Below are 25,960 nucleotides of genomic sequence, written 5' to 3'. Positions count from 1 at the left end.
GTGTCCAACTTCACGTAAGAAATTTTTAACAAAGGCGTTGGATACAGATCATCCAGTGGCTTTACGTAACGGAGTGAAAGAAACAAATTTTGAAGTAAGTTCAACAGCGACTAGAACGTACGAAAATCCATTAGATGTTCTGACAATGGGTCCCAAGAGATCAACAGCAGCAAATTCTTTTAGTTTAGAAGGAATGATAGGAAACACCGGAGCACGATGTGAGACAGTAGATTGTGTAGCCTTTTGACAAAGTTTACAAATAGACAAGACACTTCGAATTCTCTTTTCCATACTGTTAAAATAACAAGTCGTCCGAAGAATATGATAACATTTTCGTGGACCAAAATGTGCATAGCTGAAATGAATGTAACAAATGAGCTTATTAACAAAATCGTCAGGAATGCAAAGTACCCACAGCTTGTCATCAACAGTGCAGCGTTTGAAAAGTATGTTGTTTCTAACCAGATAATAATGCCAAATCTGTGTGTGTGTCTTTTCATGCCATTTACTTTTGATGTCTTTCCAAATCGGATCTTTATCTTGTTCATGAGCAATGTTCTTTAAAGATGTGGTGATGAAGTTTTCAAAGGCGACTTTCTGAATGTAAAGAATACTGAAATTTTTCTCGAGGTTGCCTTCTGTGTTACTTTTCTCAAGCCCAGCCGGTCCGCGTGACAGTGCGTCCGCAACAATGTTCTCCTTGCCGGGAATGTAGACTATTGTGAAGTGGAATTCTTGCAGAAACAATGCCCAACGTTTTAACCTGTCACGATTTAATTTTGAAGACATAAGAAATTGTAATGCACGATGATCACTGTATACTTTTACGTGCTTACCAGAAAGAAAGAAACGGAATTTGTTAAATGCCCAAACGATAGCTAAAGCTTCTAATTCAGTAACGGAATAATTTTTTTTCAGATTTTGTTAGCACTCGGCTAGCAAAACCAATGGTTTTCTGAACAGTAGTGTCATTTTCTATGGCTTCTTGAAATAAATGGGCACCAAGACCGACTTTAGAAGAATCCGTGCAAAGGCAGAAATCTTGTGACAGATTTGGATGAGCTAGTATTGGCGCATTAAGTAACGCTTCTTTCAAAGAATTGAATTCCAACTGTGCTTGTTGGTCCCAGTTACAAATAGTATTTTTTCCAGTGAGAGAACAAAGTTTTGGTGTAACTAGAATTTGCATATTCAGAAAACGACGGTAATAATTTACGAGACCTAGAAAACTGCGGACTTGTTTTTCTGTGGACGGAACTGGAATGGCTCTGATTGCTTCTAACTTTTCAGGATCCGGCTGAATGCCTTCACAAGAAATAATATGTCCCAAAAACTTCACTTTTGTCCTACCGAATTCAGACTTTTCCAAGTTAACTGTAATTCCAGATCTGCAAAAATACGTAACACGCTGTTGAGGATGCGATTGTGTTGTTCCCATGAGGCTTCTGCTATCATAATATCGTCCACATATAAGGTGATGTGACGTTTTAAGAAATCAGGTAATATGGAATTTAGCCCGCGAATGAATGCTGACAAATAAATGTTCAAACCAAAAGGAAGTTTCCAAAACTGATAACAAACGCCGAAACAAAGGAAAGCTGTGTATTTTCTACATTCTGGATGAAGTTAGATCTGATAAAAGCTGGATCTGAGATCAATAGAAGACTTCACTTTTACGCCATTAAAATTTTGAAAAAGTTCTTCCAACGTTTGCGGCCTGTCTGTTTCAGGAATGATGATAGTATTGATTTGTCTCGAATCTAAGACAAGCCTGATCAATCCATTTTTCTTCTCAACAACATGTAATGGATTGTTGTATGAGCTTACTGCAGGCTCAATAAAGCCCTCGTCAAGCGTAGATTGTATTTTTGTTCTAACACGGTCCATATAATGTACCGGAATTACGTATGGTCTAACACAAAATTTAGTATGCTCACGAACACGAAAATGGTATCGAAATCCCTTGATTGTTCCTGTTTTGTGAGTAAAAACTGTGGAATGTGCTTGTAAAATCTCAAAAAGGTCTTGCCTATCAGTGTCATTATAATTCTCAATTGTTTGAATTTTATTCTGAATTAACTCATTAGTATCAAATGCGCCGTCGATATCATCCCTGTCAGTACTTGCAGAGCGATAATTAGTGTCAAGTTCCGTCGAAAATTCCGAATTGTTGTCTAACAGGAGGTAAAGCCGATTAATTTCTTCGTCATGGTTTGAGAGCCAATCTTCAAATTTCAAAGCTATTGACTTACCTACTTTCTCTAAACTTATTTCAGCATCGTGAAAGTTTAAGATTGCTTTGTATTCATTCAAAAAGTCTACTCCCAATATAATTTCCGTCGACAATAATGGAACAATAAGAAAGTTCATAGAGAAGCTGTGGCTTTGACAAAAGAATTCTAAGTTGATTTGTTGGCGTACATCTACACTTTTTCCAAATATTGCACCTTGTAATTTAATCTTATGTAACGGAAGTGTGGGAGAATCGTTCGATTTGTTGCATTTGTTATAGGCTGTTTCACTAATTACTGAAATGGGACTGCCAGAGTCAAGTACTGCCGTAAATCTTACGTCATTTACTGTAATGAGAATCACAGGATATGCAATGTTGTTATGTTTTACGTCGTGTTCCTGGAGTAAGATGTCCCTGATGTCTTCCATTTTTACGTAATTACTAGCTACGGCAGCTGCGTCGTCAGTTTCATAAGTACGTTTTGTGGTTGCCAGCGGTATGAGTCATTGCCTGTTGTCTCTTTGATGGCGCGTGTCGTTATTGGGATTTCAATACCTAACTTCTACAAAATCAACTTGTCGAGAGGTCCCTGCCCTGTTTGAATCCCACCAGTTCTGATGCGATACAGGTCTGTCGTTACGATCATATCGTCTGTCGTCATGTCGGTAGATTCCATAGTTTCTTTCTTGTCGGTCACGTGGTGGAGAATTTCGCCCTGAATCGTAACTGCGCGCTGGACTGTTGCGTCTATTCTGTCTCCCTTGATAATAATTATTTTGGTGCCCATATTGTCTGTTTCTCTGATTGTCTCTGTGATAGTCACTACCACAGAGAGGTGATCTTTCCCTGTAATTATTACTACTCTGCCATCGGTTGTCATACGGGTGGTGTCTGTTTTGGTCACAATTTGTGTTGTGAGAATAGCCTTGTTGTGTCCAGTTATTATTTCTTTCATCGCGGAATTGCGACGGATGTGACTTGTAATTGTTGTGTTCCTGTTTTCGCGTTCCGTGATTGTCAGTGTTAATTTCTAATTCTTGTATGGGTCCCTGAAAAGCTTCAATGTCGTCTTTGCAACGTTCTGCCAAAATTATATGTCGTAAATGTTCAGGCAATTTGATTAAGCAAATGCGGATGAGTTCTGAGGGGCTGTATGGGTTTGACACGTACTCATTCTTGTGCAATATGTCTTCAAAATATTTCACAAGCCTGGAAAATTCAGATTGTTCGAAATGTTTCATTATGATGCTATGTTTTACTCGGCCTTGTGTAGCTTGAGACCAATATTCTGAGAAGAAGGCATGATAAAATTCTCCTAAACTGTGACAATCGTGAATGACCGATCGCATTCTTTCAGCTGGTGCATTCTCTAAGTAGCCACACATAAATTATAATCTGTGCTCTAATGGCCAGTTTGGAGGAAAACAATGAGAGAATTGATGGAGCCACGCTTGTGGATGAATGTCGTTGCCAGAATTCTTAAATGTTTTAAATTTACATGTAGTAACGAACAGCTTATAGTCAAAATCATCGTGTCGGCGAGTAGCATATCGGTCATTGTTACGTCGTGTCGGCGGTTCCATCTCAAAATTCGGTGCACCTTGCCAATTTCTTTCATAATTTCCGAAATGGCCTGTGTTATTATTTTGTGGCTTTTCCGTATTTCTAAGTCCCTCTTCCCGTGTTGGAGCACGAGTGTCCTCTAAAATGTGTAAGTTTGTATTACTTGTGCCAACTGATCTTGTACTTCCCGGATTTCTCTTTTGTGTTGCGTATTAATTTGATTCTCATTTTGTTTGATTTTCTTAATTTGTTCATACTCTTCTGTGTCAGTGATGGCTACAGGTTTTGTGCCATTCAGGTCATCATCTACCTTTGCAGATAAGTTAGTGAACTGATCCGATAGTTGGGCTACTTTCTCCGATAGTGTACTTATTTCCTCAGTGTGTTTTTCTGAACCAAGTTTCAAAGTGTCCATTTGTGTTGAAATCGTATCTACTGTGTCCCTTAAGTTTTCCTCAGTTTTTACAAGTTGCGTAACCGAATCGGTAGATGCAACTGAGTCAGTTTTAGCTTGCAAGGTCTCATGATTTTCATGAACAATAGTTTGCAGTTCTTTTATGGCTGCTTCGTGATTCTGTAATGTATTTTCATGCCACGAAAAAATAGGTTGGAAATGCTCACAAATTTGTATTTTTACGTCATTACAGACTTTTTGACATTTCGATTCGATGTTATGTAACTCAGTAGTTAAATTTTCACGTGTTTGTTCAAGCGTATGTTCCACTGAGTCTAACATTTGAAGCTTTTGTTCCATTGCGACTAACTGTTGCTGTGTTTGTCTCTGGTGTCGTTCCATTGTGTCTAACTTTTGAAGATTTTGTTCCATTGTGTCTAACTTTTGAAGATTTTGTTCCATTGTGTCTAACTTTTGTAGCCTTTGTCCCATTTGTTTTATTAGCTGTAATAACAATGTACTGGTGTCTGAAACATGTTCCTTAGTGCTTTTCGGCAGTGAAGTTGCACCGGCAACATTCACATTTTGACAAGCAGAAAATGTGTCTTGACTTATTTGAGAAAACGGTGAGGACCCAAAACCTGAATCTGCAGTATTTGCAAGATTGTGTCCCGATTCCTGAGGTGGGATGTTGCCGACCGATCGATCGATAATGCTTCCCTGTTCAAAAATTATTTCACTGTCTCCACCATTCTTTGCCGCCCGCTCTAGTTCCCTATGCACAGTTACCAAATTACTATGTTGAACATTAGTTAATTCATTACACGGTGGCGCTAACACACTGCTTTTGTCTTCACTGTCATTTCTCAGTTTACTTTGGAGCCTAGTATTACGTTTTTCACACGCCATAATTGTCACAATATTTCACACGATGACACAGAAAAGCACAATTTGAAGAGCAAAAATAAGAAAACACATTAACATAGCACTGAAAATAATATCTAGTTAATCGCAAGCGCAGCTGCGAAATACTTGGTGCAAATCTACATGCATGCCACAACTGTTTTACTGTACAGCAATGAAAGACTGCAGCTACAAAGGAGATTCTCTCTACAATTACGCGCTAGCAATAAACAAAAGCTACACTAATTACACAAACCACAAGAAAAATCAGAAGATTCGAGTGAGGTATCCTTGGCTAAGGGTCGACATATGAAACGTCCCCTTTTAACAATTATACATGACTGTGCTTAAACTGACACACAATATTTTTAGCGCAACGCAATCTGACTTTCAAAAATCCCTACAAGAGAATGTCCCTGACTAACATTAACCTATACCTTTCACAAATCACTTACCTCACAAAAATCTTTGTTACTCGAATTACTGCAATACAGCGAGCGCCACTACTGCCAGCTAAATAAAAGATTCAAACTACGGAAGGCACTAACTGGTAGGCATAGTTAGCAAATGAAAGATTTTAATAAAGAACAAACAATGTATTTACCTTAATATTGCTCAAAAGTGATAATATATATATATATATATCAGTTCATGACATCCAGTCTTACAAATTTACTCTTTCTTAATGAGACACGTCCAGATCGTCCGCCCTCAAAATTCCGCCATCTCACTCCCCACATCCACCACTGCTGGCAGCTCACCTCCAACTGCGCAACGTCACGCGCTGTTCACATCCAACTGCCCAACACTACAATAGCGAATATTACAACAATGCAAACCAGCCACAGACTGCACACAGCACAGCCAGTGATTTTCATACAGAGCGCTACGTGGCGTTACCAGTATAAAAACCTAAACAGCCTATTTACAGCTACAATACTAGTGCGAGAAGGTGGTTTTGAGAGTGGAACCAGTGAGTGCATCTCCTTTGACTATGTGCAAAACATACCATTTTTGTACACTCCAGTCAATGAGATGTTCTTCTGGCGTCAGCTGTGGTTGTTTTTTTTCTTTTTTTTAATATGCAGAGTAAAAAAATAGTAATGCCTTCTTTTATCCGTACAAGGAACTCATAGACAAGAGAAGTCCAAATGCAGCGGTTTCATTTCTTGCCGATTTCATATCCAGTAATATTAGCCCCAATATTAAGAAACCGTATGTATTCACGGATGCCCATATGTCACAGAACAGAAACAATATCGTTGTGAATTTTTTTTTCATTCTCTTGTGGAAGGAGGTCGTTTTGAAGCTGTGCATCACGTATATCCGATACGTGGGCATTCATATCTACCTTGCGACAGGGATTTTGGTCGTTTGGCATTGTTAAAAAAAAAAGAAGAAAACAATCTACTGTGTATACTGCAGAAAGTGGATTGATATTTGAAATTCAGCGAATGCTGCGTATGTTGAAATTAACCAAAATATGATTAAGGATTACAAAACATACTTTTGCAAGATAGATCCCTAATCTGTTGATACAAGTTCCAAGTGGGCTTACAAAATAATAGAATAAACAGTACTATAGTGACTACATCAACATTTCCCATCAATATACTCATTCAAGCTTTCAAGTTCAGGAACATTGAACTTCCTAAGAACGGCCCTAATAATGTCTATAAAGAAGAAATATCTCTGAAAGAGCCAAAAACAAGAGGCATAAAGGAATATGTTGGTAGTATCCCTATTGAGTTTGGATCATCACATCAAGAACTGATAAAGAAGTACGGAAAACACACTAGTGATAATACAGAAAGTGGCACTGAAGTTTGGGACACTGACAGCGACTAGAAATTTGTAAATCACAATATTTTATGTATTTTTCTCATAACCTTTGCTTTTTGATTTCAAATGGTCATTATCTTTCATAATAAATGTAGAGTTGCAAAATGACATACGTCCACGTTATTTATTTACAGTATTTCGTTGGAAAACGTCATTAGACATTCAGTACCAATACCCTCACACAGCCTTTCTGGGAGTCATTTCTAGCACGGCCGAAAAAATCAAACATCTATGGACATTTAACAACGGGATAACTAAAAAAACTATTCTCTCAAAACTGTGTTTGTTGAACATGTGCTCTTTTATTACGACTTCTTCAGCTGGGCATTGATGGTTTACATAAACGCTATTCTCTGAAAACATACACTCTTAGAGAAATTAAAACCATCCTTAAAGAAATTCCCTACAACTTTAGTAATGTAATTTTTCTACTTGACGTAAAGAGGAGAGGTAAGACGCTAGACGTATCAGCCCACTTTCCGTAATATACAAGTTCTCTTTAGAACCATCACGAACCGTATAGAGAAATATTAACGAAGCAAAATCACAAGCATAGTTTAGAAGCATAAGTGATTATTTTCAAACAAAAAATTGTGTATCATTTATGTTTCATTTCCATTGTATATTTTTTACAGTATGAGTAGTTTCAATCTACCTGGATCATCTTCAGATCTATGTAATTGCGTAACCAAACGGCTGTGCATTGGAACTACACTTTAGAATGCTGTCAGTTTCCAGTTAAGAACGAAACAATAGAACGGAGCAGTGGTTGACAATTAATACATTGCCTAGAACTCATAGAGTCTGCGAAAGATTTTGACACAACTGCAACAAAATCTGGACTAAAACCCACCTAGAAAACAAGGCAATGTTTTAATCCATGTTGATAAAACTTTGATCCCTTTTATTTCCTGAACAGTTAGAGATGTCGAAACGAGATTTTCGGTAAGTTGTACAGTGCAAAGGGACAAATAATTTTGTTGTGTGGTTATCGCTATTTACTACTGTATCAACGCAGACATCGATGCAAGTATGTCTTTCTTGTAACATTTATTTACTTATTTATTGCTTATTTAGCACGACCAGAGTAGGCCTTTTAACCTTCTCTCACATCTAACCAGGAACCACACATACTAAAGCCGGCCGAAGTGGCCGTGCGGTTCTAGGCGCTGCAGTCTGGAACCGTGAGACCACTACGGTCGCAGGTTCGAATCCTGCCTCGGGCATGGATGTGTGTGATGTCCTTAGGTTAGTTAGGTTTAACTAGTTCTAAGTTCTAGGGGACTAATGACCTCAGCAGTTGAGTCCCATGGTGCTCAGAGCCATTTGAACCACGCATACTAAAATATATTAAATAACAATCACAATAGGAATTCTTTACGTTATTAGTAATACTGACAACGGTAATTGGCAATAATAATAATAATAATAGAGGACGTTAAGAGTGATATGGATTAGTTTAGCACATCTGAAGGCGTGTTTTGTACTATCGGGAGTGGAAGGAGAGGATTTGGGGGGGGGGGGGAGGGAGGGTTTGCGAGAGGGATCTGCAGACGAGTACATAGAAGAGATAGGTACTGTAATAGGAGTTGGACTATTACAAGACTCTTGTAGTTTGAAAGTTTCTCTGATACTTTTAGGATTATTGTTTCAAAGACGGGTTCGTGGTAGAGGAAAGATTTAGAGAACATGGCAGTGTTATGTAGTGGTACAAAGAGGATTTTATTTTCTTGAGAAGGAGTGTTTCTGCTGTGCTGTTCAGACAGTGATGTAAGAGTTGAAGACAAATGAGAGGGAGTGCAATGGCAGAGAAGGTGATAGAGCAAATAATCTCTACACTTATTGACACGTAGGCATGATAATTCTTAGTAGGCGGGAATGATACGGTCGAAATAGCGTGCGTCACAAATGCATCGAACACTAGCAGACATCGCTAGTTCCAGGCGACGTCAACTCTCGAACAAAACTCCTTAGAGTACAGGACCAGCTAAATCAAGACTGGGGAGTATTAGTGACACTGCGAGTTTCTTTTCAAGCTCGAGAGGAAATAATTTTCATACTTCTATAGTAAATGAAGTGACCCAGACACTTTCTTACAGTCTGCAGCTGTGTATTCAGTCCAGCCCAAGAGACAGTCCAGAATTATCCCCAAGTTCTTTGAAGAAGAAGAAGAGGTTATCTCTATGCCATTAAAGATTAAGGGTAGAAGTGATTCTCTGAACTGAGGGGTAGTCAATCTTTTGTGAGCTACTACGATTGCTTGCGTCTTGGGTGGGTTAAGTTCCAGACGTACGTTCTGAGTCCACTCTGATAAAGCAAGTAAGGTAGCATTTATGTGCTGGATGGCTGTGCAGAGGTTTTGTTGAACGTGTGACGATATACTTCTCTAACGGCATTCGAAAGCTCTTGTAGGTACAACTACAACGACATAACGCTTATTACTGTTGGGCTTGATCTTTTGCGTTTCCATTGTTTACTTGTTTTCACAAAAGCTGTTCACGTAAACGTATGTACACACATCTGAAATACATTTCCTAAGTCCTTCTGATACGCTAGAACTTAGTATATACAGCATGGACAAAATACACTGTCGGAGAAAAAAATGCAACGCCATCAAGGACTGTGCCCAGTGGCATTTGGTTATAATGTGTGCAGTCTGAGGAGTTGTAGTGTTAGTTGCTCCGGTGTAAAGTCAAGAGCCGGCACGCCATTCGGGAATATCAGAGGAAGACGTTAGCCAATTGCACGCAGACCGACCCCTCTCTAGGATAGAGATGGGCAAAACTGTTCTTTTCAGAGATTGGATCAGAACTGTTCACTCCCTGAAATGAATTAGCTCTTTTTCATGACTCACCACTCATTTACAACAGAAAATAAATGGAAGGCACATTGCCCTTTAAACTTGGTTTATTCCAGTACTATACCTGTATTTTGATCTTATTTGATCCTATTTTGAAGTAACACAGATAATGAGTAAGAATTTTGTATTGGTTATTGAAATATCCACGATATGACAAAGTTTTTGATTATTGATTTATTTTGCACTATCGTGGTTTTCTGGGTGATCGGAAAATGTTGTAACTTGAGATTTACATTAACAATATATTTGGCTATAATGTATTAAAATTTCATTAACCTCATACAAATACATCGCAAGCCATATATTTTTAAAGTGAACGTTTCCTTCCGAAGACGCCTAAAATCGCAAAATCCGTACCAGAATAAGAAAAAAATATATAAATTTGACTGTAAAACGGAAGTGCTGCATATAGCCTTACGCAGAATAAAACAAGGAAAATATTGGTGTATCACATTTTGCGATACGTTTATCGGTTCGCTCGTAGTTAAAGCGTAAATTCGAGTGTCCATAATAAAAATCCTATAGTAAGAGGAGTCATCAGGAACCTAATCTAATCAGTTTAAACAAATAAAAATAAAATAAAAACAATTGATGTATACATAACATAATAATGTAATATACATAGCGGTATTACTACGAAGAACAATATCCAGTAGGGACAAACTCCGATGCAGAGGCGCTGAGTCGAGCAGGTCGAGCCGCGAGCTGTATTACTGCGTGAGCTGAGACCGCAGAGACCAGAGTGACACCTGAGTCGCTTTGCTCAACGCTCTGGCTAGAGTCGAGACGGTGGGGTGAGCGTTGAGCAGGCGAGTTCCGAGGGTGGGGGGAGCGGTGAACTCACCCGTTCCGAGACAAATCGTCCGTTCCCTTGCGAGCAGGTTGTTGCAAGTAGTTCCTATGTTATCTGCTAGGTGGCTCTCTATCCTGTTGCTCGCATCAACTGCCCAGAGGGCAGGACGTGCGACTGAAACGATCGCCGACAGAGTGCGATGCGAAGTTAAGCTGCGCCAGACACTGCAAGCGGCAGACGACGCACAGAGACGGGACGGCATATGTGAAACACAAAATCCAATGGGGCACTGCACAATGCAGGCAGCCAAGGTAGAAGCAGGACAGAGGCCGGCGCTGGCTGTGTTGTGTGGCGTGCACTGTGCTCTGACCAGCAGAGGCGCTGCTGATATGCTCCGTCTCTCTCTCTCTCTCTCTCTCTCTCTCTCTCTCTCTCTCTCTCTCTCTCTGCCGTGGGAAACGTTTGGAGCTACCGTTCTTTTTTTCTGAATCACTGATTGTTCACTCCTTTGAAAGATTCAACTCTATGCATTAGTTCAAGAGCGGATCCCCCATCTCTACTCTAGGACGGCAACCCGACGGCGCCCTCTACGCGAAGAGAACGTAAGGGCTGCACCCGACTGGCTGTGGCCCAGCTGAAGACTAGCCAGTTCTACGACTTCTACAGAAACTTCAAGACCAGCGACCTGGATGGAAGGCTCAGCTGTATTATTGCACTTGTTTTAGGAACTGTATACGAGGGTTGTCCAGAAGGTAAGTTCTGATCGGTCGCGAAAAGGAAACCACTGGGAAAATTCGGTAAAGCTTTGCACAGATGTGTTAGGCAGTGTCTCTAGTATGCCCGTCGATCGTGTCGCGTCGCTCTTTTCAGTTTTGAGTGAACAGTGAGCACGTAAAGATGCGAAGGGAATAGCGTCTACCGCCTAGTATGAGGGCCTGTTTAGAGATTTCGCCTGTGTCATGCAAGCCACCTAACACAACTGTCGAGCAGTTCCTTCTTCATGCCAATTCTCGGTCCCACACTGCAGGGGCAATGAAGACGCTCCTGCAGCGTTTCCGATGAGAAGTGTCTGATCACCTACCATACAGTCCGAATTGGCTCTCCCTGAGTCTCATCTCTGCTCATAAGAACCGCTGGCTATGAAGACAACGAGCTGCAGACCAGTGCAGATAACTGGATGAAAGCACAGGCGGCTGCTTTCTATGATGGAAAGTTGATACAACACTACGACAAAACTCGAATTTAGAGCGGCGACTATGTAAAGAAGTAGGTGGAAGGTTACCTAACTGTTGCAAATAAAGCGTTTCTGGTTTTCACTGTGGTTTCCATTTCGCAAACGATCGGAACTTACTTTCTACAACTGTTGATCGTGGACAGTGGGAAATGTGGGTCTCACGGGAAGCGTGCAAGGGATAAGTCCCTGCAGTCACGCTATTCATCTGTGTCCTCGGTGGCTCAAATGGATAGAGCGTCTGCCATGTAAGCAGGAGATCCCAGGTTCGAGTCCTGGTCGGGGCACACATTTTCATCTGTCCCCATCCAGGTATACCAACAACACCTCATGGCAGCAGAGGGTTTCAATTAATTATCATTTATTCAAGAGAAGCTGCACGGTCATCAATGGTATCTGTTCTTTCGAGAACAGTTACTCTCTTGATATTCTGTTTGCAACGTTCATTGCAGGGAACAGCCATGCTCGATCGATGAGTACCTAATGCTGTTGAACAGCTTCAGCTATTTAAATGCATTCGCATTGTGACCCGCTGGAAGCTGGATGGACATATAGTAAGACTGATGCATATGTCAAGCACATTGTATAGGTGGTGTGTCACTGGTTTCAGCAGTGGTCTTTGGAACATTCCCGCTCCCGAAGACCACGTTCTGGTCGCTCGTGTAGTTCAGATGCCCGTTAAGATTGACTCATTATGTGAGCAGTGGGGTCCGACCGAACATCATGCTCGGACAAAACCTGTAACGTGTTGCACCTGCTGTGTCGTCAGGGACCATTGGGAACCGACTGCTTGCATCAAAGATCATCTGTGTGCTGGCGTAAGCTGTCATCAGCACACCGGTCAGCAAAGATGTAGTGCAAAGATCGATAGTAGGCGCAGGATCAAGCATGCCTATCACGAGAGAGGCCAGAGACACGCCGACTAGCAACACGCCACCAACGCACTCTCGACAACAAGTATTTAGGCCTCCACTGCTGACCGGAGGGCCTCACTCGACTCTAACTGCCGGCCGTTGTGACCGAGCGGTTCTAGGTGCTTCAGTCCGGAACCGCGCTGCTGCTACGGACGCAGATTCGAATCCTGCCTCGGGCATGGATGTGTGTGACGTCCTTAGATTAGTTAGGTTTAAGTAGTCCTACGTCTACGGGACTGATGACCTCAGATGTTAAGTCCCATAGTGCCTAGAGCCATTTGAACCATCTGACTCACTAACTCACACTCCAGTTTGACGTCTGTCAGTTCTTCGCATAGTGGGACTTGTACATTCCCAGCAGTGCGACTAAGTTTGTTATAGCAAGATTACCTATATTGTCTGCAAGATGACTATTACTGAGGAGCTTGCCCCACAACACACGGACTCCATTCAACTTAAGTAACAATTTCGTGTTCATGTAAATAAAGAACCGTGTTAACCCATGGGTGCATTTGTGTTGTAGACAGATGATACCGACCAAGCATAACAACATCCTGTCCCTTGCTTCATTACGGTACAAGACACTACAACCTGTACCTCTGGCCAGGCTACCACTAACCCCACAACGGCGCCAAGCATGGCCATTCTCGTGTTATGAAAGAGTTGACTGGAGAGTGCAATGGCTCTCTCTTGTCCTCAGTGATGAGAGTAAGTTCCGTCTCTGTGCGAGTGACGGGCGTACACGTGGCTGACGTAGACCTGGTGAGCTGCCTATGCCAGAGTGCATTCGCCCACCACACGCAAGTCCCACACTAGGCTTCATGGTGTGCGTGGCCATTAGTTGCAACTCGCTGCCACATTCAGTGCTCCTGCAGTGTAAAGAAACCAGTGCCCAATACAATGCACAGACTGTTATCCCCATGCTACTGCCATTTCTTCGATAGGAAGGTTGTAAACTTGCCGTATAAATAAAAAATAATAATTATGTGTAACCTTCCCGAAAAGAAAACAAAAAATAAAAATAATTAAATTTGAATAATTAAATTCTGACGTATGAAAACTGATAAATCTTAACTCATGAGAAACTGAAAATTTTGACGTAAGAAGCGCTACGCCATGGCCCTGTAAATCAATCTGTCCGTGAGAAATGGACTGAAAAATTCTTACCTCGTAATGTTGTCACCGGATAACACTGTCTATATATCTGCTCGTAAATGGCACAGCTTAGTGCAATGCTGGCCTATCTACTAATACTGGATAACATTTTGTCTGAGATCTGAATTACTAGAAAAATTGACTTTGCTTAGTGACACAGCTGCGCAGCTGGTCGTCTGTATACTAAAGACCACATAACTATGATCTGACAAAAATTCTGGAATATTTTAATTTATATAAATGACTAGATCGAGACTGGCAATGACTTAAGGGGAAATTATACTTTTATAGTTGACTGGTAAAAACAATTATATTCTAAAAATTTTTACGTTATTGATAAAGATTTACAATCCATTACACGGGAAAACTGAATATATTACAAATCTGGGCCAACTGGTGCTGACTAGCCACAAAAGAAAAGATTGAAACAAATTCATATTAACACCTCGGACAAGTGACTTAACTACGAGCATGCCAATTAAAAACAATAAAATTCACCTTACAATAGATGGTTGGCTTAATTACACTGTTGATTTTTCATTATATTAACAATTACTCATTTGTGCATCATCATCTTATTCCATGGTATCATTTAGCTCTGCAGCTGATCACAATTATTATTCAGTTCCATATACTGCGCTGTACCAGCGACAAACAACAACTACACTGTAGCAGCGAGCGACTGCAACTGCCGCAGAGACTGCTCTGACCTGCGACTCTATTGCAGCTCTCTTTTAACAGGGGCAAAGATATTTTGTGTCTCAGGCAGCACCTGTGAATTATCGTTCTGGCAAGTGAGCAATACATCGAGACTACATTTCCTCCAGCAGGGTGGTGAACCCCTTACAAGGTGATGTGCTTTTTTCAGCTGGACAATACACGCCCACATACGGCTGCGTGCGACGCAACGTGCTCTTGTGGTGTACAATTGCCCTGGACAGCGACATCACGAAACGTCTCACCAACTGAATAGGTATGGGACATGATGAAACGGGAACTTATTCGTTCTCGATGGCCTGTAAGAACCATTACTGAATTGTAACAAAAGGTGCAAGATGCTTGGAACACTCTATCGCAAGATGCCATTCGGCACCTTTATAATCGTCTGCATGCGAAAATACACATCTGCGTTGCCGCCGGAGAGAGGTACACTGTGTACCAATGCTACTGTTTAAGCACTCTTCATTGTGATTTTCGTGTTTCACTTGATCTGAATTTATTATATACACGTACGATGATAAACTATCTGTCGCTTTACTTATCAATAAAATGGCCTTGTCCTTGAGGGAGCCGGCCCGGGTGACCGAGAGGTTCTAGCCGCTACAATCTGGAACCGCGCGACCGCTACGGTCGCAGGTTCGAATCCTCCCTCGGGCATGGATGTGTGTGATGTCTGAGGTTAGTTAGGATTAAGTAGTTCTAAGTTCTATGGGACTGATGACCTCAGAAGTTAAGTCCCATAGTGCTCAGAGCCATTTGAACCTTAAGGGTATTGATTTTTTTTTCTTCTGGCTGTCTATACATGGTGATAAATTATTGAACTATACGAAAAAGACGTAAATTACTTACAAACTATGGCGTGCACACACTTTATTCAACATGTAAACGTCACTACAGATATTCGGATTTAGGTTATGACATGTTCGATATGCCTGCGATCATTGGCGATGTGTGGCGCAGACAAATAGCGAAATTTTGCATGACCCGCTGAAGTATCACAACATCGATGCTGTCGATGACCTCCTGAATGGCTGTTTTTAGCTTAGCAATGGTTTTGGGGTTATTGCTGTACACCTTGTCTTTAATATAGCCGCACAGAAAGGAGTCGCATGTGTCCGATCCGGAGAATATGGCGGCCAATCGAGGCCCATGTCGATGACCTCTGGGTACCCCAGAGCCGTAATGAGGTCCCCCCCCCCCCCCCCCCCCCCAGGACATCAAACACTCTCCTGCTTCAATGGGCTCGAGCTCCATCTTGCATGAACCACATATTGTCGAATTCAGGGTCACTTTGGACTATTGGAATGAAATCACCTTCCAAAACCTTCACGTACAGTTCGGTTGTCACTGTGCCATCAAGGAATATCGAACCAATTATTCCATGACTGGACACTGTACACCACACAGTCACCCGTTGAGGGTGAAGAGACTTCTCGATCGCGAAATATGGATTCTCAGTCCCCCAAATGCGCAAATTTTGCTTATTGACGAACACATCCAAATGAAAGTGTGCTTCGTCACTAAACCAAATCATACTGCGCATACTAGTTCCCATCGTGCCCCGCGGCCAGCCGTGCAGTTTGAACGTCCTAACGCAAACCGTTCAGAAGTTATAGTGATTTTATTTCATATAGTTCAGTAATTGTCTTTCTGTATTTACAATAAAGCTCGTGTAATGTTTTCTGGTGTTCGAACACTTTTTGCGTAAGTGCGTTTTTCATTGGCTACAAAGCCCGTTCCACGCCATTTTGCACCACAGACTTTTCCGGAGGTTTTTTAAAAACACTTGCAGCAAAGAATTCTGCACAATAATTTTTTCATAATGCGGTGCCACACTCATAATATATTTCTTTAAAGTCAGTACCGCCATTAGACTGTTGTTTATTTACAGTGTTACATTTACACTTACAAAATCATGATCTCGGCTTCAAAGTGCCATTATCAAGTGTTTTAAGTGTCTTAAGAGTCGCTATTTCTGGCAGAGCCTACTACTTTGTTTCATCACTGAGTCTACCATCTTGACTGAATGACAACTGACTCTTAGACAATGTGTCTAACAGTGTATTTTAATACGATAGTATCCCATCTTAGGCAATTAAAACACTTGATAATGGCACTTTGAAGCCGAAATCATGATTGTGTAAGTGCAAATGTAACAATGTAGATAAACAACAGTCTAATGGTGGTACTGACTTTAAAGAAATTCTGCCCAAGTTTTCCACGCATTGTGCTTCGTATAACACGCGACAAAGAACACGCGCTGTTTTATCGTGAGCACCATTTCTTTTTACATTCAGCTGGTCAGTAAACACCTATGCTCCTCTTAATCACTCAAATGAAATGTAAATGTGAAGTACTTGGGTCAGAGCATGGGAGACACACATGTGCAGACATGTGACAGCAACGTATTGGAGGATCGAAATCACAGTTTCCAGCACTTCCTGTGATGGGCACTTCCCTTATTCATTAACATGGGTCAATGCAGCGACAGTCTAAAATATTTTCTGGATCAGTTTTATCTACTCCACCCCGTTGTTCCGTTGACAGTAATCATAGCTGACTTAATACCTATGTCGTGTATTCAGAAGGAAAATGAGATCTGAATCTGGTATTTAGGACCGATTCTGTCCATTTGACGGAAATCTACGAGTTTTTTGTATTAAGAATCACTGTTTTACTCAACTGAAACCCATTGACATCACAAAGGAAAGCTGAAACTACGCTACTCTCATTTTCCTGGAAATTGTCAGCTTGTGATGAGTTCCGTATTAAAAATTTATAGTTTCATTTTTTGTGACCATCCTATAGTCTCCCCACTGTCTGTGAATATAGACTTTGTACATGTACATATTCTGGAAAATGTCGTGACTCGCCACATTTTCGTGTAGGTTATTGTGAGGTACACATAATCTCCACCTCCTGCCACCCATCAAGTATTTGCATAGTCCGTTTCGTCAGTCCTCAGGGCTTCCGTGGCGTGGTGCGACCTCTCAGTCGCTGCACCTCTCAAAATCCACAAACTCTTTGTGATGTGGGGCGCGCGAGGCCAACTATCCGACATGTCTCTCCCACGGCTGGTTTGGAGCCGTGTGGAGGGTCTAAACCAGAGGCTCAGACGACTCTGCGACTATAATGGTTGCAAATTCATCGACCTCCGTTATTGGGTGGAGAACTGTAGGGCCCCCTAGACAGGTCAGGCGTGCACTACACACCGGAAGCAGCTACTAGGGTAGCAGAGTACGTGTGGCGTGCACACGGGGTTTTTTTAGGTTAGAGGGACCCCCCCTTGGGCGAAACGATAAAATACCTGACGGCTTACCAGAGAGGACATTATCATCGTTGATAAAGAACGTCCGTCCTCAGAGACCAAAAACAGGAAAAGTTAACGTAATATTGGTAAACTGCAGGAGTATCCAGGGCAAGGTTCCTGAATTAGTATCTCTTATTGAAGGAAATAGTGCGCATATAGTATTAGGAACGGAAAGTTGGTTAAAACCGGAAGTGAACAGTAACGAAATCCTAGACACAGAATGGAATATATACCGCAAGGATAGGATAAACGCCAATGGTGGAGGAGTATTTATAGCAGTAAAGAATTCAATAATATCCAGTGAAGTTATTAGCGAATGCGAATGTGAAATAATCTGGATTAAGCTAAGTATCAAAGGTGGGTCAGATATGATAGTCGGATGCTTCTATAGACCACCTGCATCAGCAACCGTAGTAGTTGAGCGCCTCAGAGAGAACCTGCAGAACGTCGTGAAGAAGTTTCGTGATCATACTATTGTAATAGGGGGAGACTTCAATCTACCAGGTATAGAATGGGATAGTCACACAATCAGAACTGGAGCCAGGGACAGAGACTCTTGTGACATTATCCTGACTGCCTTGTCCGAGAATTACTTCGAGCAGATAGTTAGAGAACCAACTCGTGAAGCTAACGTTTTAGACCTCATAGCAACAAATAGACCGGAACTTTTCGACTCCGTGAATGTAGAAGAGGGTATCAGTGATCATAAGTCAGTGGTTGCATCAATGACTACAAGTGTAATAAGAAATGCCAAGAAAGGAAGGAAAATATATTTGCTTAACAAGAGTGATAGGGCACAAATCGCAGAATATCTGAGTGACCACCATCAAACGTTCATTTTTGAGGAAGAGGATGTGGAACAAAAATGGAAAAAATTCAGAAACATCGTCCAGTACGCCTTAGATAAGTTCGTACCGACTAAGGTCCAAAGCGAGGGGAAAGATCCACCGTGGTATAACAATCATGTACGAAAGGTACTACGGAAACAAAGAAAGCTTCATCATAGGTTTAAGAGTAGTCGAATCATAGCTGATAAGGAAAAGCTGAACGAAGCGAAAAAGAGCGTAAAGAGAGCAATGAGAGAAGCATTCAACGAATTCGAACATAAAACATTGGAAAACAATCTAAACAAGAACCCTAAAAAGTTTTGGTCATATGTAAAATCGGTAAGCGGATCTAAATCCCCTATTCAGTCACTCGTTGACCACGATGGCACCGAAACAGAGGACGACCGAAGAAAGGCAGAAATACTGAATTCAGTGTTCCGAAACTGTTTCACTGCGGAAAATCGTAACACGGTCCCTGACTTCAGCCGTCGCACGGACGCCAAAATGGAAAATATTGAAATAAACGATATCGGAATTGAAAAACAACTGCTATCACTTAGTAGCGGAAAAGCATCCGGACCAGACGAGATACCCTTAAGATTCTACAGTGATTATGCTAAAGAACTTTCCCCCTTTCTATCAGCAATTTATCGTAGATCGCTGGAAGAACGTAAAGTACCTAGCGACTGGAAGAAAGCGCAGGTCGTTCCCATTTTCAAGAAGGGTCATAAATCAGATGCGAATAATTATAGGCCTATTTCGCTTACGTCAATCTGTTGTAGAATAATGGAACATGTTTTGTGTTCTCGTATTATGACGTTCTTAGATAAAACAAATCTCCTTCATCATAACCAACATGGATTCCGCAAACAGAGATCATGTGAAACTCAGCTCGCCCTATTTGCCCAAGAAATTCACAGTGCCGTAGACACTGGCGAGCAGATTGATGCCGTATTCCTGGACTTCAGGAAGGCATTTGATACGGTTCCGCACTTACGTTTAGTGAAAAAAATACGAGCTTACGGAATATCGGACCAGGTTTGTGATTGGATTCAGGATTTCCTAGAAGAAAGAACACAACATGTCATTCTTAACGGTTCAAAATCTGCAGATGTAGAGGTAATTTCGGGAGTACCGCAAGGAAGCGTGATAGGACCTTTATTGTTTACAATATACATAAATGACTTAGTTGACAACATCGGTAGCTCCGTGAGGCTATTTGCAGATGACACGGTTGTCTACAAGAAAGTAGCAACATCAGAAGACTCGTACGTACTCCAGGAAGACCTGCAGAGGATTCATGCATGGTGCGACAGCTGGCAGCTTTCCCTAAACGTAAATAAATGTAATATAATGCGCATACATAGGGGCAGAAATCCATTCCAGTACGATTATGCCATAGGTGGTAAATCATTGGAAGCGGTAACGACCGTAAAATACTTAGGAGTTACTATCCGGAGCGATCTGAAGTGGAATGATCACATAAAACAAATAGTGGGAAAAGCAGGCGCCAGGTTGAGATTCATAGGAAGAATTCTAAGAAAATGTGACTCATCGACGAAAGAAGTAGCTTACAAAACGCTTGTTCGTCCGATTCTTGAGTATTGCTCATCAGTATGGGACCCTTACCAGGTTGGATTAATAGAAGAGATAGACATGATCCAGCGAAAAGCAGCGCGATTCGTCATGGGGACATTTAGTCAGCGCGAGAGCGTTACGGAGATGCTGAACAAGCTCCAGTGGCGGACACTTCAAGAAAGGCGTTACGCAATACGGAGAGGTTTATTATCGAAATTACGAGAGAGCACATTCCGGGAAGAGATGGGCAACATATTACTACCGCCCACATATATCTCGCGTAATGATCACAACGAAAAGATCCGAGAAATTAGAGCAAATACGGAGACTTACAAGCAGTCGTTCTTCCCACGCACAATTCGTGAATGGAACAGGGAAGGGGGGATCAGATAGTGGTACAATAAGTACCCTCCGCCACACACCGTAAGGTGGCTCGCGGAGTATAGATGTAGATGTAGATGTAGAATCAGAAACGTTTACTGGTGGACCCGGATAAATCTCTGAACTGCTACGCTTGTAAAATCTATGTAAATTAAGTTCCTCAGCCTCGATTTGATCCGGGAGACAGGTTAAAATCTCAACCCTGAAGCCAATAATAAACGCTCTCTAGCTAACTACGCTCGGGTAAATTCTGAGAGCCGAAAATTGAGCTGGAATATATACACCGCTAACAATTGATACAGCGCAGCCAAATGACACCTAATAACTTCGGCCAATTTAGCTATATAGCTCCAATGGAGATTGCGATGTATGAGTTTAGCTATAGAGTAAATCTTATGATACATTTCATTCAGATCACGTAACCAATTGCCGTATTGGTAGAGTAAACTATCGTAGTCGGTTTAGTACTTAGCTAAAAAAGGCTCGTTAAAAGTGCAGTTAGGGTGTCGGTGGTTTATGCGTCATCTGTAGACGTTGGTAACAGTGTGACGAATCACGGGAAATAAGGATGGCTCATCAGGAGTCAGATGCAGTTAGCCAGTGAGACTCGGCATCCTCATACCTGTAATTCTATGGTCGTGACGGCTGTTTGATGAAAAAGTTTCAGTGCGTCTGTACAACCAACGTCCGAACTCCTGCAAGACTCATAAGTCTTAGTGTAGGGGGTAATTGGCGGGGTAGCTGTATGGCCGGTTATCTAAAGATAACGGTTCTAGAAAAGCGCTGCATATGGTTTCAAGTCCCGCTCCGGCACAATTTTTCAGTTCTCGCCGTTGCATTTCCGAGGTTCGTGTTGGTTGGTTGGTTTGGGGGATGCGACCAAACAGCGAGGTCATCGGTCCCATCGGATTAGGGAAGGATGGGGAAGGAAATCGGCCGTGCGCTTTTAAAGGAACCATCCCGGCATTTGCCTGAAGAGATTTAGGGAAATCACGGAAAACCTAAATCAGGATGGTCGGACGCGGTTTTGAGCCGTCGTCCTCCCGAATGACAGAATGACAGTTCCCTGTGCAGCTGGAAGTCATTATTTCCTTCATATGTCAATCCCGTTGCGTTTCCTTTCCATTATTTTTTGTCCCAATTACTCATGTATCCCAGTATGTTTCGCTTCGTAAACAAATCTGCATTCTAGCCGTTCTTTCCGTGATGTAATAATATTCGAGACCGTAAATTCACTTTGACGTAAATATGAATACCGTTAGTTTCATTCACAGCAATTTAAGCTCTGTTATTAGGTTCCAGCTTAACCAGACATAGGAAGTAAATATGTTTCAGTTCGTGATATATCCGAAAACACGTAACTCTTACTGTTAAGAAATATTACTCTGCAGCAAGGAATAAATAAGAAAAAGGGAAATGACACAAACAACAGATTTTTACTAACCGTTGTAACTGTTCCGTCACTCCTTGAGCGGAAATGAAAAACGTGTGTATGTTGCAACTGAAGTAACAATAACACAACAGGAAATCGAAAGAACCACTCAGCTTCATTGTAAGTTGTAAACTCCTTTTACAGCTTCAAGAAAACTCAGAAACCAACCATGGTCGTGGTTCCACCGCCTCCTGTACGTATATTCAAATAAATAGTGATCAAAAGAGAGTTTTCATTTATTGGGACTGTGAAATGAACGATTTATTGCAGACTAGGTACCCTCAGTGCTGTTGATGTAGGTACCTCTGTCTGAGTTTGTGTAATGCAAACGGTGGTTTACCGAGAAATGAACTGAATCATCATCGTCAAGGCAGTTGTACGAACTAAAACAATCTGGTATCACAGGACTTGCAAGGAGAACGTATTTTTTTCAGCGTGCTAGGAAGTATACGCTTTTTTTCTTCTGCGCACTACTTAAAAAAAAAAGAGAGAGAGACTCAATACGCTTGTCTCTCCACTCCTCCAAAAACCGTTCTCCCAACTCCTTGTTGCCCAACATGAAACTTCCGCTTGTCAAATTTAGGTACATCGATCTCCGCTTTTCGTAAGCACCCATATCACCTTTCAGAATATATTCCAAGATGGAGACTCCTCGGCAAAAGCTCCTCAAGCCGCCGACGGCCTGTCTCGGCCGATGCGATTCAGAACAGGTTAAAAGTTTTGGGACATTTGTTGATCCACAGACATTTCATCTTCAAAATACGGGGCGTGTTTTTTTAAGTAAGAACCGTTTTGAAATTAAGAAAAGACGTGCTAAGATATCTCAATAATTTTATTTTTACACGAAAACCTATACCTTAATCTACTTTTCTACATAATTTCCGTCAATATTGAGGCACTTGTCATAACGTTGTACCAGTTTTTGAATACCCTCCTCATAGAAGTCTGCGGCCTGACTTGTTAACCACTGCATCACCACTGTTTTGACTTTGTCATCCTCTTGAAGACGCTGTTCTTTTTTTACCGGCCAGGCCCTGTTTGAAACACCAGTTTACTGTTTCCCCACGCAACTTAAATCAATTCCCTATGAGTTGCGAACAAAATTCCTAACAAACGCCGACAAATAAAGAACACACCGAGAAATACGTTAGTACTTCTCTCAAATCTATAATAAACAAGTTACCGTACGTAATACTCTACTCTTACATCTCGAAACATACGGAGAACAACGCTAATAAAATAGCATCTTCCGGTAAAAAATAATTATATTCAGCGCTTATCATTAGCTACTGGATACTACCACGACATCCAAATAAATGACAGAATATATGACAACCCAAAAAGTTTTGGTTAGCGTGAAATCTAATAGCTTAGTGCTAATTATAAACAATATAAATTTTAAAACCCAAACGAAAGAAATGAAGAACCACATTCTCATTTGCTGTCAACATCTCACTCATGATTGGTCATCTCCACTTCCTGTGATCCATCACGCCGTTAGCAACATCTACAGCTCACGCAAAAATCGCCGATACCGTAAGTACGCTTTAACCAAAAACTCAAATGCTTCTAAGCAGGGTGGTTCAAAACCCTCACAAATACAACTATGCAAGCAACTATTTCAACTGAAGGACATTCAGCAGTATTTACCAGTGGCGATGAAACATGGGTGGCCTACTTCACACCAGAATCAAAGCAACAGTCCATGGAAGTTGACCAAGGGCATCGTTTTGCTGCAAGATAATGCCGGTCCGCATGCGGAGAATCAGACCAAAGATCTCATCACATCTTTCCAATAGGAAACTCTAGATCATCCTCTGTACAGCCCCGATCTTGCGACCAGTGACTACCATCTGTTCCTGCACTTGAAGAAACACCTGCGAAGACCATTTCTTGCAGTTTCTTTTACTTACTTAAAAAACAGGCCTCGTATCTCCGACAGAAGGTCTACTGCCAGCAAACAAGTGCTTTGCTGCACGCTCAAACGCCACGTATGGTACAGCTCCTTCCTACAGTACCACTGCAATTCGTCGCTCCTGTCCCTTCTCGGAACAAGTTTCATTTGCGAAGACACCGTCGTTGTGGTACCGCTCAAGGAAAGTCAATGCACTGTCTAGACGTTTGGTTTCAACTGAAGGACATTCAGCAGTATTTACCAGTGGCAGCTGAGTGTTGCGTCATAGCTTCTCACACAACAAATCAAGGTAACTGTGATGTTTGAAAAAAAAAGGCTTCAACACTACAAAACTGAACATAAAATTCTTGTGCTAGGATCCCCGAGTTCGTCAGCCAGTTTTACCATAGTGAAAAGCAAGCGAAGAATTTCACTTTCAACAACCCCGCTCTCTTCAAAACTAGCTTCGATATCTGGCGTAGTAACAATAACCACGATTTCTTCCATATTTCGCAATAAGAAGAACTATTAAATGACAAAATACTAGAATTCATGACAATACAGAACAGATAATATTTTCTCACGACGCAGCAGAGATCGAAAAAAATTAAATTCTCTCTAAACCAACCGTATAATGATCAAGTAAAGCTACCAAAAAAATGCAGTTCAGAATACGCACCGAGAAGTGTCGTCTCAGCGGCCATTAACATTACGACACTGGTCCAGTTGCATTCACAACAGCTTTTGTGGTCACGTTTTGATTATTCTTAGCAGAGATTTGATCCAAAGCCGAAAAACACGTTTTTAGAATTAAACAGTGGTCTTCAGGCATACTTCTGGCTTACGTTTTGTCTCTTGGTGCAGAAAAGGCTGCCAGCTGCTATGGAGGAAAGTGTTCAAATTTTGTGGCATTTGCTGCTTCGTGGAAAAACGAATACTCTGAACACTCGTGTGTCAAAATCAGCGAGAACAGCTGAACTGTATCTTGGCAACGGCCGTAGCATCGTGACGTCATCCATACATTGTCAGCGAACAAGGAGGGCTCAAATTAGACTACACAGCTATCGTTGTTAAATAAAGCGAAAACCACTAATTCAGCCACCGAATGAGGTTGAAGACCCGCTCCTGCAGATTTGAGAGCTGTCTGACAACATTTGAGTGACGTCAGCAGCGTGCCAGTCATTGCGTAGGTCTACTTACATGTCCCATAGATCATTTGAATGATTATTTTGTCGAAATGACGTGGAACGAGTCAGCTTACAAGATATGTATACATGATCAGTGTTAACATTAGTGGACATGATATTAATTTTAGACCAACTCATGCAACTACGCTTTTTTCGACAATCAGTTTTGAAGCAAAAATTCGTCAATGGAATAGAAGGAGTTGTCCTGGAGAAATGATTTTAAATTAGATTTAAAACTTGCTTCGCTACTTATCAGACTTTTATGTTATTGGGTAGATGATCCAAAAATTTTTGTTACTGCACATTGAATTTCTTTCTGAGCCAATGACAGCTTTAATAATGGGTAACAAAAGCCATTTCTTCCTCTAGTGTTGTAGGTATGAACAACACTGATCTTCTGAAATTGTGATGGATTATTTATAATGAATTTCATTAGCGAATATATGTATTGTGACGGCGCAGTTAAAATGCCTAGCTCCCTGAAGAGACACCTAAATGACGTCCGTGGGTGAAAACCGCATATTATTTTTTACTGTTCACTTTTGTGCAGTCAATACTTCGTTTCTAAGTGACGAGTTTCCCCAGAAAATTATTCTCTAAGACATTATTGAGTGGAAATTTGCAAAATATCTCCGGAGGCTGATGTATTTGTTTCCGAGATAAGCAATTATACGAAGAGCAAAAGTAGGTTAACTTAATTGTTTGAGAAGTTCAGTAATATGGTCCTTCCGGTTCCAGTTTTC

At 41.3% G+C, this 25,960-nt stretch overlaps 1 non-coding gene across 1 annotated transcript; it reads left to right on the top strand.

The window, feature by feature from the left end:
• Nucleotides 1-12,032: 12,032 nt before the first annotated feature.
• Trnat-ugu (transfer RNA threonine (anticodon UGU)) lies at nucleotides 12,033-12,106 on the top strand. Its single transcript has one exon. It is a non-coding gene; the product is annotated as a tRNA-Thr (tRNA).
• The last annotated feature ends 13,854 nt before the right edge of the window (nucleotides 12,107-25,960 follow it).

Source organism: Schistocerca cancellata, chromosome 6 (assembly GCF_023864275.1).
Source record: "Schistocerca cancellata isolate TAMUIC-IGC-003103 chromosome 6, iqSchCanc2.1, whole genome shotgun sequence".
Lineage (NCBI taxonomy): Eukaryota > Metazoa > Arthropoda > Insecta > Orthoptera > Acrididae > Schistocerca > Schistocerca cancellata.
This window is presented reverse-complemented; position numbering and strand designations above follow the sequence as displayed.